Source organism: Mastigoproctus giganteus, chromosome 4, assembly GCF_048544385.1.
Source record: "Mastigoproctus giganteus isolate SK-2022 chromosome 4, ASM4854438v1, whole genome shotgun sequence".
In the NCBI taxonomy this organism is placed as follows: domain Eukaryota; kingdom Metazoa; phylum Arthropoda; class Arachnida; order Uropygi; family Thelyphonidae; genus Mastigoproctus; species Mastigoproctus giganteus.
In genome coordinates, this window is record NC_143578.1 from 131,822,862 (window position 1) to 131,838,458 (window position 15,597).

The following is a 15,597-nucleotide window of genomic DNA, read 5'->3' on the forward strand; positions in this document are numbered from 1 at the left end:
TCTCTTGCCAAAGCTATTGGCTGCAACTTTTGCCCATCTCTGCTCCCACCTCTGTCCAAACCAGATGGTTCTGTTGTCACTTCAGCCAAGGATAAAGCTGACCTGCTAGCATCCCATTTTTCTTCGAGCTCATGTATTAATGATCTTGGTAAAACACCTCCCACCATTCCTAACACGCTCCATTCAATGCCTCCTGTGGTCTTCCGTCAAAAGGATATCAGAAGGATTTTGATGAATCTTGATGCTAAGAAAGCTCCAGGTCCTGATGGTATTTCTCCACTTGTTCTCAAAACCTGTGCTCCTGAACTTACTCCTATTCTTTGCCGCCTTGTTTCACTTTCTTATTCCAAAGGTGTTTTTCCTTCTGCTTGGAAATTTGCTCATATCCATTGCCAACAGTTCCTAAAAAGGGTGACAAATCCCTCCCATCCAATTATCGTCCCATTGCAATTACTTCTACTCTTTCTAAAGTAATGGAGAAATCAATTAACCGCCAACTCTTAAACTACCTAGAAACCTTCCGTCTGATCAACGATCGCCAGTATGGATTCCGTCAGTGTCGATCCACTGGTGATATTCTGGCTTATGTTACCCATTTATGGACTAATTCAATGGAAAGGTTCGGTGAAACACAAGTAGTTGCTCTTGACATCTCAAAGGCTTTTGATCGTGTTTGGCATAAAGGTCTTCTAAACAAGCTTCCATCTTATTGTTTGCCAACTGTTTTTAGTAATTGGTTATCCAGTTTTCTTTCTGATCGCTCACTGAGGGTGATGGTAGATGGCTCTCTGTCTTCTAACTTCTCCACTAATGCCGGTGTCCCCCAAGGTTCAGTTCTTTCCCCCACTCTTTTCCTCTTGTATATCAATGACCTTCTTCCATTGACTGGAAATCCAATCCATAGTTTTGCCGATGATAGCACATTGCATTCAACTTTCCATTTTGAGAAACCTTGTCCAGCTCAATCAGCTTCAAGTTCTCGAAAATCTGCTGCCAATTCCTTAAATGCCGATCTTCAGGTAATTCTCCAGTGGGGCAAAGACAACTTAGTTGATTTCAACCCTTCTAAAACTCATCTTGTCTTATATCTCACAAAAAGGATTCTTCTGCTCCTATGCTTATCTTTAGTGACACTCCGATTTCTAGGCAAAATGATATATCTCTTTTGGGGATTACCCTGACTTCTAATCTCTCTTGGCACAAGCACATTACAAATATTGCTTCCTCTGCATCTAAAAAACTTCGTTTTCTCTTTCGCTCTCGGCGTTACTTTTCTCCCAAACAGCTGCTCGCTCTGTATAAATCGCAAATCCGCCCTGCCATGGAATATTGTTCCCACATCTGGGGTGGTGCCCCCAAAACCTCTCAGGCTTCTTGATTCCATTCAGAAGAGGGCAGTTAGGTTAATTAATGATTCATCTCTAACAGAGTCTCTCCACTCGCTTTCTCATAGACGCACTGTTTCTGCTGCATGCCTCTTCTACAGATACTTCCATGGGCACTGTTCTTCTGAATTGGCTTCTATAATTCCCGCTCTCTCTTTCAAAACAGTCCGAACACGTGCCGCCACCAGCCAACATTCATTTACTGTCCAACTTCAAACCCACAGAACCAACTTTTCATCTTCCTCATTTATTCATTCAACTGCCGTTTTCTGGAACAACCTTCCTTCATACGTATTTCCTGAAAATTACAATCTACAGAAGTTCAAGTCCAGAATCAACAAATATCTTCTTTCGTCTTCTCAACCTCCAACCCAAGCACGGTACTAAGTACTATACCTCTCGTGTTTGGGGTTCTCATTAAAAAAAAAAAAAAAAAAAAAAATCAAATTGGTCAGGCAAGACTTCCCCTTAACAAAACCATGCTGTGTCCGAGCTATAAATGAAGTCTTGGAACAGAAGTTAAACTCACAGGTCTATAATTACTTGTGTAGCCTTTGATCCTCCTTTGTGAATTGGGGTCACATTTGCACATCTCCAATCTATGGATACCTCCCCTGAGTCCAAGGAAGCTCTCGTGATTATGGCTAAGGGTTTGCTTACTTCCTTTGCTGCCTCCTTTAATATAACTGGATAAATCCCATCCACCCCAGGTGCCTTTCTTGTCTTTATCTTCAACAATTTCTCCTCCACTTTACTCTCAGTTATTACAAGATTATCTAGTTTACTGCCAGAGTTGAATACACCTCAGGCATTCCCCTCGCTGAATAACTCCTCGTGTGAATGTCGATGCAAAATATTGATTTAGTTTGTTAGCTACCTGAGCAGGATCATCAACAGTTGAACCATCGATATCAAGTGGACCAATCTGATTCATCCCCTTACTTCTAGAGTTTACATAAGTAAAGAACTCTTTGCTGTTTTTCTTTGCATCCCTTGTCAAAGTTTTCTCGTAATCTGCCTTCGCCTGCCTAACCTCCTTTGTAACTTGGTTACAGATCAACTTATATCTATCATAGGCTTCTGTGTCATGTGTTAATTTATATGTATCCCATGCATTTTTATTCTCTGACATATGTCTCATTAGTTCATCTGACATCCATTTAGGCCTAAACCTTGAACAATATTTCTTAGTTGGTATGTAAAGCCTAGTAGCTTCCAAGATAAGTTCTTTCAATGCTTCCCAGTTTGAATTTGCTGTTGGTAACATCATCAGTTGGTCCCACTGTATAAAATTTAAATACAGTCTCAGACCATCGTAGTCGCCTTTACAAAAGCAATAACCATTCCCTTTACCCCTGATGGTAGTTACCTCTTTGAGTAAATCCCACTTCAGCACACTGTGATCACTGCCGCCTAGTGGTTCCTCTATCTGCAGATTCTTCATGCGTGAAGAATCACTACTGATAATCAAATCAAGAGTATTACTCCCTCTAGTTGCCTCCTGAACATGCTGTTGTAGAAAACAATCATCCAATAAATCCACAAAAGCCTTGCTAGTGTATGAGTGACCAACCTACAAATTCCAGTCAATATATGGGAAATTAAAATCCCCCATTATAAGACTCTCTGATTTACTGGCCCACTCTATTTCCCTGTACAGTTTCTTATTATACTCATCACAGTCATTAGGCCTATAGCACACTCCTACTCTCAATTTTGATCTCCCAATGCTTATCTCATACCAAACTGACTCGACACTGCACCGTCCAGCGATGTCGAATGGCTTCACTTCCTTGCATTTTATGTGTTCCTTAACTAATAGCATAATCCTTCCTATCCTTTCTGTAGACGTTGTTCTCCCCAAATTCCAGTTCTGCATTCCTTATATCTGTGTGACACCACGTCTCCGATATCCCAACAATATCTGCCTTTGATGCTTTGAGCAATACCTCAAATTCATCAAATTTATTTACCAAACTCCTAGCATTGGTGTTCACGCAAGTATACATGCACCTGTTCTTTTTCTTAGCTACCCTAACACAACCCATGTGTTTACTTGTTCCGCAATGACTCCCAGCAGTCTCTGAAATATCCTGCATCTTGTTTTCCAGGCTTCTGCTCATTCCAATAGAAGCAGTGCAAGAATCAGTTTCACCTCTGCCAGTGGCTACTGTTAATCTATTAGTCCTTGTATCCCCCCAGGCTAGCAGTTTTCCGACCCACCAGCACTGCCTCGATAGCATCAGCAAATATTCTTGCACCCTTTCTATTTAAGTGTATCCCATCCCTGTAAAAGCAGTCCCTTCTGTTAACAAGTACAGACCAGGCTGAAAAAAATTCTACCCCTTGAGCCTCGCACAATCTTTCCAGGGCTGAATTAATCGACAAGGCTCTCATCATATACTCCCTCCTATCGTGTCTGGGCAGAATTGCAGCCACTTTCAAATTCAACCCTAATTCATGGCTTTTTTTCAACAGTGATCTGTACTTGTTAAGTAATTCTGCCGGTCTCCTACTCTTAGTACAACTATATCACCTTTTGTGCCCTTAAAAGATGATATCCGCTCACAACGTCATCAACCTTTGCTCCTGGCAGACATACCCTGGTCCTGTTCCACCTATCCTTTTTACAAAGATGTTCCCCGTTTCCCCTGACAACAGAGTCACCAACAACTACTAGTTCCTGTGGGACCAGCGCATACTGCCTTGGGGGTTGCCGCTGTGTTGTGTGATGACCAAGTGCAAGCTCTGGCGTTGATGTGGGCAGCTGAGAGCTTGATGAGCCCCTCAATTTAGATCCTTCGAGGGCATCCACCCTGTCCTTCAAGCTCTCATATAAGCCCATAACAACGCTGAGTTGTCGCCTAATTTCATTACACTCCTTGTACCGTGCACACACAAAGACAGCCCACATGGCAATATCATGTCCCGTACCCGATTGCTCCACAAACATCATGCAAGCAGTGCATTTTAAAAGGCTGTGATTCAGAGGTCAACTGCCCCCCTCAGTTCTCCTCTGAGCCACAGCACTCCCATTGGCTTGAGCCTTTTGCTTTGCTGCTCTGGTCTGAGTCGTGATTTTGATTTAATTTCAATTAAATTTCAATACAAAATTATAACCCTAAACTTGTATCCCAACACAGTTATAACGCTATATATATTTTCAGTATCAAATATCTACGAGTTCCGTTTATATAACTTCCGTATCAAGTTATGTATTAATTAATTATGTTACATTTTGTAATCTAAGTCCTTATATGTATTTAGTTAAAAGTACAATTTAATTGACAACAAAGTTTAACAAATTTAATAGATTTTGCTGATTAATTGAAAACATTATATTATATACTATACTAACGCTATCTAGTTCGGGATATAACGCTGTATCGTATAACAATGGCGCAAGTTATGAACGGTAACTCTGCAGACACTTAAATATTAATTAACTTCCAAATCTCGCTGTCTCAATTCAGAATAAACTAACGATCCTGACTAGGTCTATAAGCTACTTATAGAAAATAATTTGATGTATCAATTGGTCAATAAAGCGGCTAAATATGGCTAAAAAACTTCTCGTTCTGCAGAGCTGCAACTTGTAACACGTGGATATGATACCCTTACCAATACTTTCATGCAATTACAAGGCCATGTAAAGAATAAATACACCAGATTAATCAAAAAATCACAGAAAGTTATTTGGAATTAATCAGAAAGTTATTTGTGTACTATTTCTACTAAAAAATGCAGGCGCCTGGAAAGCAAGGTGTCGGGGATTTCAACTCCAACGGTGAGTCATCACAGAAAAAGCAGATGGCTGCATTACAGTAACTAACTTGCATGTACACTACTGCTAACAGAATAGTAAATAAATTTGATGAATTTGAATCACTCATTAAGTCATCAAATGCAGACATTGTAGGGATACTGGAGATGTGGTGTCAATCATAACGGTTGCAAAATTTTAGTATGGGGAGTAGAATATTAGCATTAGCATTAGTAGAGGCATTTGATGCAAGAAAGCAAGCTTATGCAGCATCAGCAAAAAAAAAAAAACCCACTTCCACTTCACCCCTTTGTTCGTTCAAAATTTTTAGCATTAGCATTAGTAGAGGCATTTAATGCAAGAAAGCAAGCTTATGCAGCATCAGCCAAAAAAAAAAAATAAATAAATAAAAAATAACCACTTCCACTTCACCCCTCTGTTCGTTCAAAATACCTGTCCAGCTGAACCTTAAACTTATTTAGGCTATCAACCTCCACCACAAGGGATGGCAGTCTGTTCCACCAACCAACCACCCGCTGGCTAAAGGCAAATTTCCGCACGTCTATCCTACATCTGTCTTTCCTCAATTTGAATTTATGCCCTCTCAGGTGATTTTTCTCAGCTAGAGGAAGAATCCCATCAGCATTGAGCATGCTTAAACCATTCAAGGCTTTATACACCTCTATCAGATCACCTCGCTGGTGCCTAGTCTCCAGACACTGTAATTTGCAAAACTTAAGCCTTTCTTCGTAAGAGCACCCCTTTGTTCCATTCACTAATCTTGTTGCCCTTCTCTGTACTCGTTCCAGCAGCTCTACATCCTTCTTGAAATGAGGCCTCCAGACCTGTATACAGTACTCTAGGTGTGGCCTGACCATTGCCTTATACAATGGAATAATCACCACCTTATCCCTGCTGGAAAAATTCCTGTATATCATTGACAATACTCCATGAGCTACTCTTGCAGCCCGTCTGCACTGCTCAGAGAACTTCATATCTGCCTGCACAACCACCCCCAAGTCCCTTTCATTCTCTACCACTGTCAGTGTAGGACCACAGAGTTGATACGTTGCTCTGGGGTTGCTGTTTCCCATGTGTAGTACTTTACATTTGTCAATGTTAAACTTCATTTGCCACCTCTCAGCCCATCTGCTCAACCTTTCCAGATCCTGTTGCAGCAGCATAGTGTCAGTAGTGTCCTTGACAACCCTGCCAACCTTTGTATCATCTGCAAACTTGGACATTAAGCTTGATATACCATCATCAATATCATTTATAAATACAGAAAACAATAATGGACCCAACACTGAGCCCTGAGGGACTCCACTAATAACATTAGTCCACGATGAGCAGTGTCCATTGATTACCACTCTCTGTCTTCTCCCCCTCAACCACCCCTTTATCCATAGCAGCAATTTGCCTCCAATGTCACACTGCTCCAATTTGTGTAGCAGTCTTCCATGTGCAACAGTATCAAAAGCCTTTCTAAGATCCAAGTATATAATATCAAAGTTATTCCCTGCATCCAGTTCTTTTGTGACTGCATCATAGTATCCAATCAAGTTGGTCAGGCAAGACTTCCCCTTAACAAAACCATGCTGTGTCTGAGCTAAAACTGAAGTCTTGTCTAAATGATCCTGCAATGCTTCTTTAACCAGTGCCTCCATTAATTTTCCTGGAACAGAAGTTAAGCTCACAGGTCTATAATTACTTGTCAACCTTTGATCCTCCTTTGTGAATTGGGGTCACATTTGCACATTTCCAGTCTATGGGTACCTCCCCTGAGTCCAAGGAAGCTCTCATAATTATGGCTAAGGGTTTGCTTACTTCCTTTGCTGCCTCCTTTAATATAACTGGATAGATCCCATCCACCCCGGGTGCCTTTCTTGTGTTTATCTTCAACAGTTTCTCCTCCACTTTACTCCCAGTTATTTCAAGATTCTGTAGCTTACTGCTAGAGTTGAATACACCTCTGGCATTCCCCTTGCTGAATAACTCCTCATGTGTGAATGTCGATGCAAAATATTCACTTAGTTTGTTAGCTACCTGAGCAGGATCATCAACAGTTGACCCATCAATATCAAGTGGACCAATCTGATTCATCACCTTCCTTCTAGAGTTTACATAAGTAAAGAACTCTTTGCTGTTTTTCTTTGCATCCCTTGCCAAGGATTTCTCGTAATCTGCCTTCGCCTGCCTAACCTCCTTTGTAACTTGGTTGCATATCAACTTGTATCTATCATAGGCTTCTGTGTCATGTGTTAATTTGTAAGTATCCCATTCATTTTTCTTCTCTGCCATATGCCTCATTAGTTCATCTGACATCCATTTTGGCCTAAACCTTGAACAATATTTCTTAGTTGGTATGTAAAGCCTAGTAGCTTCCAAGATAAGTTCTTTGAATGCTTCCCATTTTGAATTTGCTGTTGGTAACATCATCAGTTGGTCCCACTGTATAGAATTTAAATACTGTCTCAGTCCATCGTAGTCGCCTTTACGGAAGCAATAACCCTTCCCTTTACCCCTAATGGTAGTTACCTCTTTCAGTAAATCCCACTTCAGCACACTGTGATCACTGCCACCTAGTCGTTCATTTATCTGCAGATTCTTAATGTATGAAGAATCACTGCTGATAATCAAATCAAGAGTATTACTCCCTCTAGTTGCCTCCCGAACATGCTGATGTAGAAAACAATCATCCAATAAATCCACAAAAGCCCTGCTAGTGTGTGAGTAACCAGCCCCCAAATTCCAGTCAATATCAGGGAAATTAAAATCTCCCATTATAAGACTCTCTGATTTACTGGCCCACTCTATTTCCCTGTACAGTTCCTTATTATACTCATCAGAGTCATTAGGCCTATAGTACACTCCTACTCTCAATTTTGATCTCCCAATGCTTATGTCACCCCAAACTGACTCAACACTGCACTGTCCAGCGATGTCGACTGGCTTCACTTCCTTGGTTTTTATGTGTTTCTTAACTAATAGCATAACCCCTCCCCCCTTCCTATCCTGTCTATCCTTTCTGTAGACGCTGTACTCCCCAAATTGCAGTTCTGCATCCCTTATATCTGTGTGACACCACGTCTCTGATATCCCAACAATATCTGCCTTTGATGTTTTGAGCAATACCTCAAATTCATCAAATATATTTACTAAACTCCTAGCATTGGTGTACACGCAAGTATACCTGCACCTGTTTCTATTCTTAGCTACCCTAACACAACCCATGTGTTTACTTGTACCGCAATGGCTCCCAGCAGTCTCTGAAATACCATGCATCTTGTTTTTCAGGCTTCTGCTCATTCTAATAGAAGCAGTGCAAGAATCTCTTTCACCTCTGCCAGTGGCTACTGTCAATCTATTGGTCTTTGTCTCCCCCCAAGCTAGCAGTTTTCCGACCCACCTAACACTGCCTTGATAGCATCAGCAAATATTCTTGCACCCTTTCTATTTAAGTGTATCCCATCCCTGTAGAAGCAATCTCTCCTGTTAACAAGTACAGTCCAGGCTGAAAAAAATTCTACCCCTTGAGCCTTGCACAATCGTTCCAGGGCCGAATTGATCGACAAAGCTCTCATCATATACTCCCTCCTATTGTGTCTGGGCAGAATTGCAGACACTTTCAAATTCAACCCTAATTCTCGGCTTTTGTTCAACAGTGACCTGTACTGATATGTAAAGAAAGGGCAGTGGGATAAGAATGGGGAGGGGCAATGTTCTTAGTTAAAAATTATATATTATTATTATGCCATATGGTGCTGTTGTTGTTGTTGTTGTTGCTTGGGTTTTATTGGCGCACTAGCGGCTAAAGTTATAATGCGCCAAAACCTGCCATATGGTGCAAGGAAGTCTGAGGCTTATACCACACCAGCCAAAAAAAAAATTTCTGAACTACCTTGAGAGCGAGACAGAGAGAGAGAAATAAAAGGGAATCACCAAAGAAGAGAAGAATAATGATACCCAGCTCAGGACCCTGGGTGTGCCAAGCCCATACTCACCAGATGTGAGCCCCTGGAGTTATATATATCTAACAAAGTGCATCCAGTTGATATGGGTGTCCTGTACAATGGTGAGTCACTTTGGTATGACATAAGCACTGGAAAAACAAAAATTACAGAATTGTCAGTTAGCCTAATTACTGTGATGAGTATAGACAAAAAACTACACAGACAAGTCGAGTGGGACAGTAAATCATATTCTCTTATAATGGAAGATTTTAACTTTCCACATATTGACTGAAACTTGTACGTTGGTCATTCACAGACAAGCGAGACTTTAGTGCATTTATTTACTGACTGTTTTCTAAATCAGCATGTTAGAGAGGCAACAAGAGGGAGTAATACTCTTGATCTGATTATCAAGAGTGATTACTGATGCATTAAAAACCTACACATAAAAGAACCACCAGGTGGCAGTGATCAAAATATAATGATTTTGAATTTACTTATAGATGTAACTATAATCAAGGGTAAAGAGAAGGACTTTTGCTTTTGTAAAGTTCACTACAGTGGCCTCAAACAGTTTTAAAATTCAGTACAGTGGGACCAACTTGATCATGTTCCCAACAACAAATTCTAAATGGAAAGCATTCAAGGAAGAAATAAAAGCTACTCAGTAATTTCATACCAACTAAGAAATACTATTCAAGACTTAAACCGAAATAGATATCAGATAAACTAATGAGACTGGTAGCAGATAAGAAAAATATACGAATGAACATAAATTATCCAGTGACACAGAAGATTACAGTAGATATAAACTACTCTACAATCCCAGATATTGAAAGGAATTTGTGGTTTGGTCACTTGCACACTATAAAGACTTTTGTGGATTTATCGGATGATTATTTTATACAGCAGCATGTTCAAGAGGCAAATAGACAGAGTAATACTCTTGATCTGATTATCGGCAACGATTATTCATGCATCAAGAATCAAAAGATAGAGGAACCACTTGGTGGCAGTGATCACAGTATACTGATGTGGGATTTACTTAAAGATGTAACTACCATCAAGAGTAAAGGGAAGGGATTTTATTGTTGTAAAGGTACCTACAATGGTCTCAGACAGTTTTTAAATTCTACAGTGGGACCAACTGATGATGTTACCAACAGCAAATTCTAAATGGGAAGCACTCAAGGCATAAATCTTGGACGCAATTAGGCTTTTCATACCAACTAAGAAATACTGTTCAAGGTTTAGGCCTAAATGGATGTCAGATGTACTAATGAGACTCATGGCATAGAAGAAAAATGCATAGGATGCAAATAAATTATCATGCGACACAGAAGCCTATGGCAGATATAAACTAGTCTGTAATCAAATCACAAAGGAGGTTAGGCAAGCTAAGGCAGATTACGAGAAATCCTCAACAAAGAATGGAAGGCAAAGACTTCTTTACTTATGTAAACTCTAGAAGGAAGGGAATGAATCAGATTGATCCACTCGATACTGATGGTTCGGCTGTTGATGATTTTGCTCTTGTGTTATGTTTGTTGTTATTTGGTTTTTAGGAGCATTAGCAATCCAAGGACATGCGGTGGTCATTCCCTGACCTTTCTGCATCCTCCGTATTTGGTGGTCAAGGGCTGTAACCCCGGTCTAATCAAGAAGCGTGTGCTACGCACTGCTGCTGCTGCCCACCTGGATATGGAGGCACCGATTCTGCTCTTGTAGCTAACAAACAATGAGTATTTTGCATCATCTACATTCACACACGAGGAATTCTGTTTGAAGTGGAGGCCAGAAGTTTTTCAAACTAAATGATTAACTAAAACTAACTGGGAACTAAATGATTTTGTAATAACCAAGAGCAAAGTGGAGGAGAAATTGGTGAAGTTAAAAATAAGAAAGCACCTGGGGTGGATGGAATCTATCCAATTATATTAAAGGAGGCAGCAAAGGAAATAATTAAACCCCTAGTCATGATTATGAGAGCATTCTTGGATTCAGTGGAGGTCCCCATGGACTGGAGATGTGGAAATGTATTCCCAATTTAGTAAGGCGGATTAAAGGGTGACAAGTAATTATAGACCCATTAGTTTAACTTTTGTTCCAGGGAAAATAATGGAGTCACTGGTTAAAGAAGCATTGCATGATCATCTAGACAAGACTGCAGTTATATTTCAGACACAGCATGGGTCTGTTAAAGGGAAGCCTTATCTAACCAATTGCTTGGATATTACAATGTGGTCTCAAAGAAACTGGATGCAAAAAATAATTTTGATATCATATACATGGATTTCTGAAAGCTTTTCATACTTTTGAGCACATGGAAAACTGCTGTACAAATTGAAGGAGTGCTGCACTAAGGGAATGTTGCTGCTATGGATACAGGGATGGTTGAATGGGAGAAAACAGAGTGGTAATTAACTGACAGCTCTTCGTGGACTAATATTATTAGTGGAGTCACCAGAATTCAGTGTTGGGCTCACTGTTGTTTTCTATATTTATCAATGATACTGATGAAGGTATACCAGCTTAATGTCCAAGTTAGCATTAGCATATGATGCAAGAAAGCATGCTTAATAGAGTGACAGACAAAAAAAAAAAAAAACTTCCCATTTCATCCATCCATTCACTACAAAACTTTGTCTAGTTTTTCCTTGAATTTATTTAAGCTAACACCTTCCATAAAGACAGATGGAAATTTGTTCCAGCAATCAACTACCCGCTGGCAATAGGAAAATTTCCACAAATCTATCCTACAACTGTCTTTCCTGAATTTCAATTTTAAGGCCTTATACACCTCAATAAGATCACCTCGCAAGTGCCTAGTCTCCAGATGTGCAATTTGCAGAACTTAAGCATTTCTTGGTAAGAAGATTTCTTCGTCCCCCTCACCAATCTTGTTGCCGTTCTCTGTACTCATTCTAGAAACTCTACATTCATCCAGGCCTCCAGACCTGTCCGCAGTACTCAAGGTGTGGCCTGACCATTGCCTTATACAAAGGGATAATCACCTCCTTTTCCCTACTAGCAAAATTCCTGCATATCATTGACAAGACCCCCCATAACCTGCTCTGGCAGCCTGTCTTGCACTGTTCAGAAAACTTCATATGTGACTGGACAATTACTCCCAAGTCTTCTTCATTTTCTACCACCCTCAGTGTAGTACCACAGAGTTGGTACATTTCTCTGGAGTTACTGCTACCCATATGCAGTAATTTGCATTTGTCAATGTTAAACTTCAGTTGCCACTTCTCAGTGCATATGCCCAACTTTTCTAGGTCCTGTTGTAGTAGCATACTGCCACTGCTATAATTTACAACTGCCTACCTTTGTATCATCTGCAAACTTGGACATTAAGCCTGATATACCTTCATCAATATCACTGATAAATATTCCAAAACAACAATGGGCAAAACACCGAACCCTAGGGGGCAAGGTCAAGGTATATTTGTTTAATTGTGGTCTCCAGGATTTCCCTATATACCACTGTAGCATCTGAAAAGGCAAAAAGCCAAGGCCTGAAAATGTAAGTATGTAAGTGTGTTGTTATGTTGAGTGCTGGCACCAGGCGACTGCTGCCTGGAGGCCATGGACACCAGGTCCTGACTCCCAATCTTGGTTACGGGGAGCTGCGCCAGGGTCTAATTTCTACCTGAGATATCATGCAAATCTGGCAGCCCCAAATTTTGAACTGAAAGGAATATAGGAAATAGAAGGTTTAGTTAGGGAGATAGGAGGGGAGGGGAGGGAAGGCAAATAGAAGGGGAAGAAGAAGACATACCTGAAAAATGAAGTTAGGAAAGAAAGTTTAAAGAGCAAGGCAGAGAACCCATCAAATTTTTTTTTTTTTTTTTTTTTGATTTGGTAGTTATTGGCGCATCGGCTTCTGTGGCCATATTGCACCTCCCAAGGTTTTTGCAGTACTTTGATCCAAGCCCGAGGCGGGAATCGAACCCAAGACCTTTGGGTTGCCGGGCAGGTACTTTACCCACTCGGCTAGCCCGGTCGGCAACCCATCAAATAATTATTTACATAGGCATGTCACACTTAAGTTTACAAAGTAGTACCACTACCACAGCAGGCCCAAACTAGCTTACCAGTACACCAATTAGCCATTTAAAAAAAAAAGAAAAAACTGTATGTACCAAATACAAAAAACTATTTACATTTATACAAGCATGATTAATACTCAGCGGAGTGAATATCACCAACAACAAACTCCACAACCAAGTCTGCAATCTAGTCGTAACAAAGCTCCATCATTTCAACAATCCGCAAACAGAAAGTTCTACACCAAAACAGTAAAAAAGTAAAGTGCAGCCATTATCAACCCACTGCAGGATGGAAGCCTCCTCAACAATTCATGCTGAGAGAAATGGACCATAATCTGCCACGCTGGTCCAGTGCGGGTTGGCAGATCGAATGTATTCAGCAGTCAGGGGCTTGAACCCCGGTCTACTCAAAGAGCGTGTGCTACTGCACTCCCGCTCCTGCCCACTCGGCTACGGAGGCTGTACACACAGTTGCAAAAGGCACAGAGTGAAAGACAAAATGTCATTACACCAATGTGCTAATTATCAATAACTTAGGTTTAGTTATTATTATGATTTCGTATATTCAATAACCATTTTCCTACAATTGAACAATTTCTCTGCAAAGTCAGAAAATGCCACGAAGTTTTCTCTACAAACAATAAATCTTGGAACATCATTAGGCATTGATACTTGTTAACAAATGCAATTCATTCTTAATATCACAAAAGTTAAATAGTTGAAAATGAGGTGCCCTACCATTTCAGGAGCATCACAATGACAGAGGAAAGTTAGCCGAACCCAATGAATATGATTTATAATTCAGGGTCCCATGACCTGTAATTAGAAAGGTTACAAAAAGACCTGGGTTAAACCAGCCAAGCTTGTTTTCATATTCAGAGAACACAGGAAGAAATCTATTGATGATTCTACCAAGATTAGAGTCAATCAATGAATTCTGCCATTTAATAACAACAATTCGAAGTCTTTTAATATCCTCTTTCTTCTGCAGCTCCAAATTATAAGTATAATTACCTACACTAGCAAGGAGAGCTTTTCGATGATGATATAGTAAATATTTCAGAATTACTTAAAAATGAATGGTAACTATATGACATAGGACCTGCAATGCAGCAGTAGACACTGTTATACATGATCGACTTACAGCTAGCAAGAAAAAACACTGTGCTTGAACAAGATATTTTTTGACCGTACAATAATTAACCCTGGAGCCCCAAGCTCCAGCAGCATAACAAACAATGGGTATAAACATACATGAATGATATTTTAAGTGTGGAGGGTTTAATACCCCACACAGCCCTAGTAATTCTGATGATTTTGCTAGTCACAATTTTAATTGCTAGTCACAATTCTATAAAACATATTTGGCTTGCCAAAACATATTTGGCAAGTTAATACAAACATCGAAAAATAAACCAAGGTATTTATAAGATCTTGTAATTTTGATTGACTCCCCATCAAGTCTCATAGTGGGAGGTCACCACTAATAACATTAGTCCACAAAGAGCAGCATCCATTGATTACCACTCTCTGTCTTCTCACACTCAACCATCCCTTTATCCATACCTGCAACTTGTCTTTAATGCCATACTGCTCCAATTTGTACAGTAGTCTTCATGTGCAACAGTATCAAAAGCTTTCCTGAAATACAAGCATGTGATATCAAAATTTTTTTTTGCATCCAGTTCCTTTGTGACCAGATCATAGTATCCAATCAAATTGGTCAGATAAGACTTCCCCTTAACAAACTCATGCTGTGTCTCATGCATTATGACAGTCATATCTAGATGATCCTGCAATGCTTCTTTAACCAGTGACTACATTATTTTTCCTGGAACAGAAGTTAAATTAAGTCTGAAATTACTCGTGTCACCCTTTGATCCCCTTTGTGAATTGGGGATATATTTGTAACATCTCCAGTCTGTGGGGACCTCCCCTGAGTGCAAGGATGCTCCCATAATTATGGCTAAGGGTTTGCTTACTTCCTTTGCTGCCTCCTTTAATAAAACTGAATAGATTCAATCCAGCCCAGGGGTCTTTATTATGTTTAACTTCAACAATTTCTGCTCAACTTTGCTCTCAGTTATTACAAAATCATTTAACTCCCTGTTAGAGTTTAATAGGCTTCTGTCCTCCACTTCCCTACATAATTCCTCATGTATAAATGTAGTCTCAAAATGCTCATTCAGTTTAGCATTAGCATTAGTAGAGGCATTTGATGCAAGAAAGCAAGCTTATGCAGCATCAGCCAAAAAAAAAAAAAAAAAAAAACCACTTCCACTTCACCCCTCTGTTCGTTCAAAATACCTGTCCAGCTGAGCCTTAAACTTATTTAGGCTATCAACCTCCACCACAAGGGATGGAAGTCTGTTCCACCAACCAACCACCCGCTGGCTAAAGGCAAATTTCCGCACGTCTATCCTACATCTGTCTTTCCTCAA

General features: G+C 40.1%; 1 protein-coding gene across 5 annotated transcripts in view; it reads right to left on the reverse strand.

Annotated features, from left to right (window-relative positions):
* The window catches only part of Pi3K21B (phosphatidylinositol 3-kinase regulatory subunit alpha), a 519,263-nt gene that overhangs the window by 501,814 nt on the left and 1,852 nt on the right, over nucleotides 1-15,597 (reverse strand). The window contains exon 1 of one of the 5 annotated variants that reach the window (XM_090372926.1): nucleotides 13,895-13,974. The exons of the other annotated variants lie outside the window; for them this stretch is intronic. The gene's annotated coding sequence lies outside the window, so the exon portion shown is untranslated. Of the gene's footprint in view, nucleotides 1-13,894; nucleotides 13,975-15,597 lie in introns of those variants that run through there. 5 annotated transcript variants of the gene reach the window in all.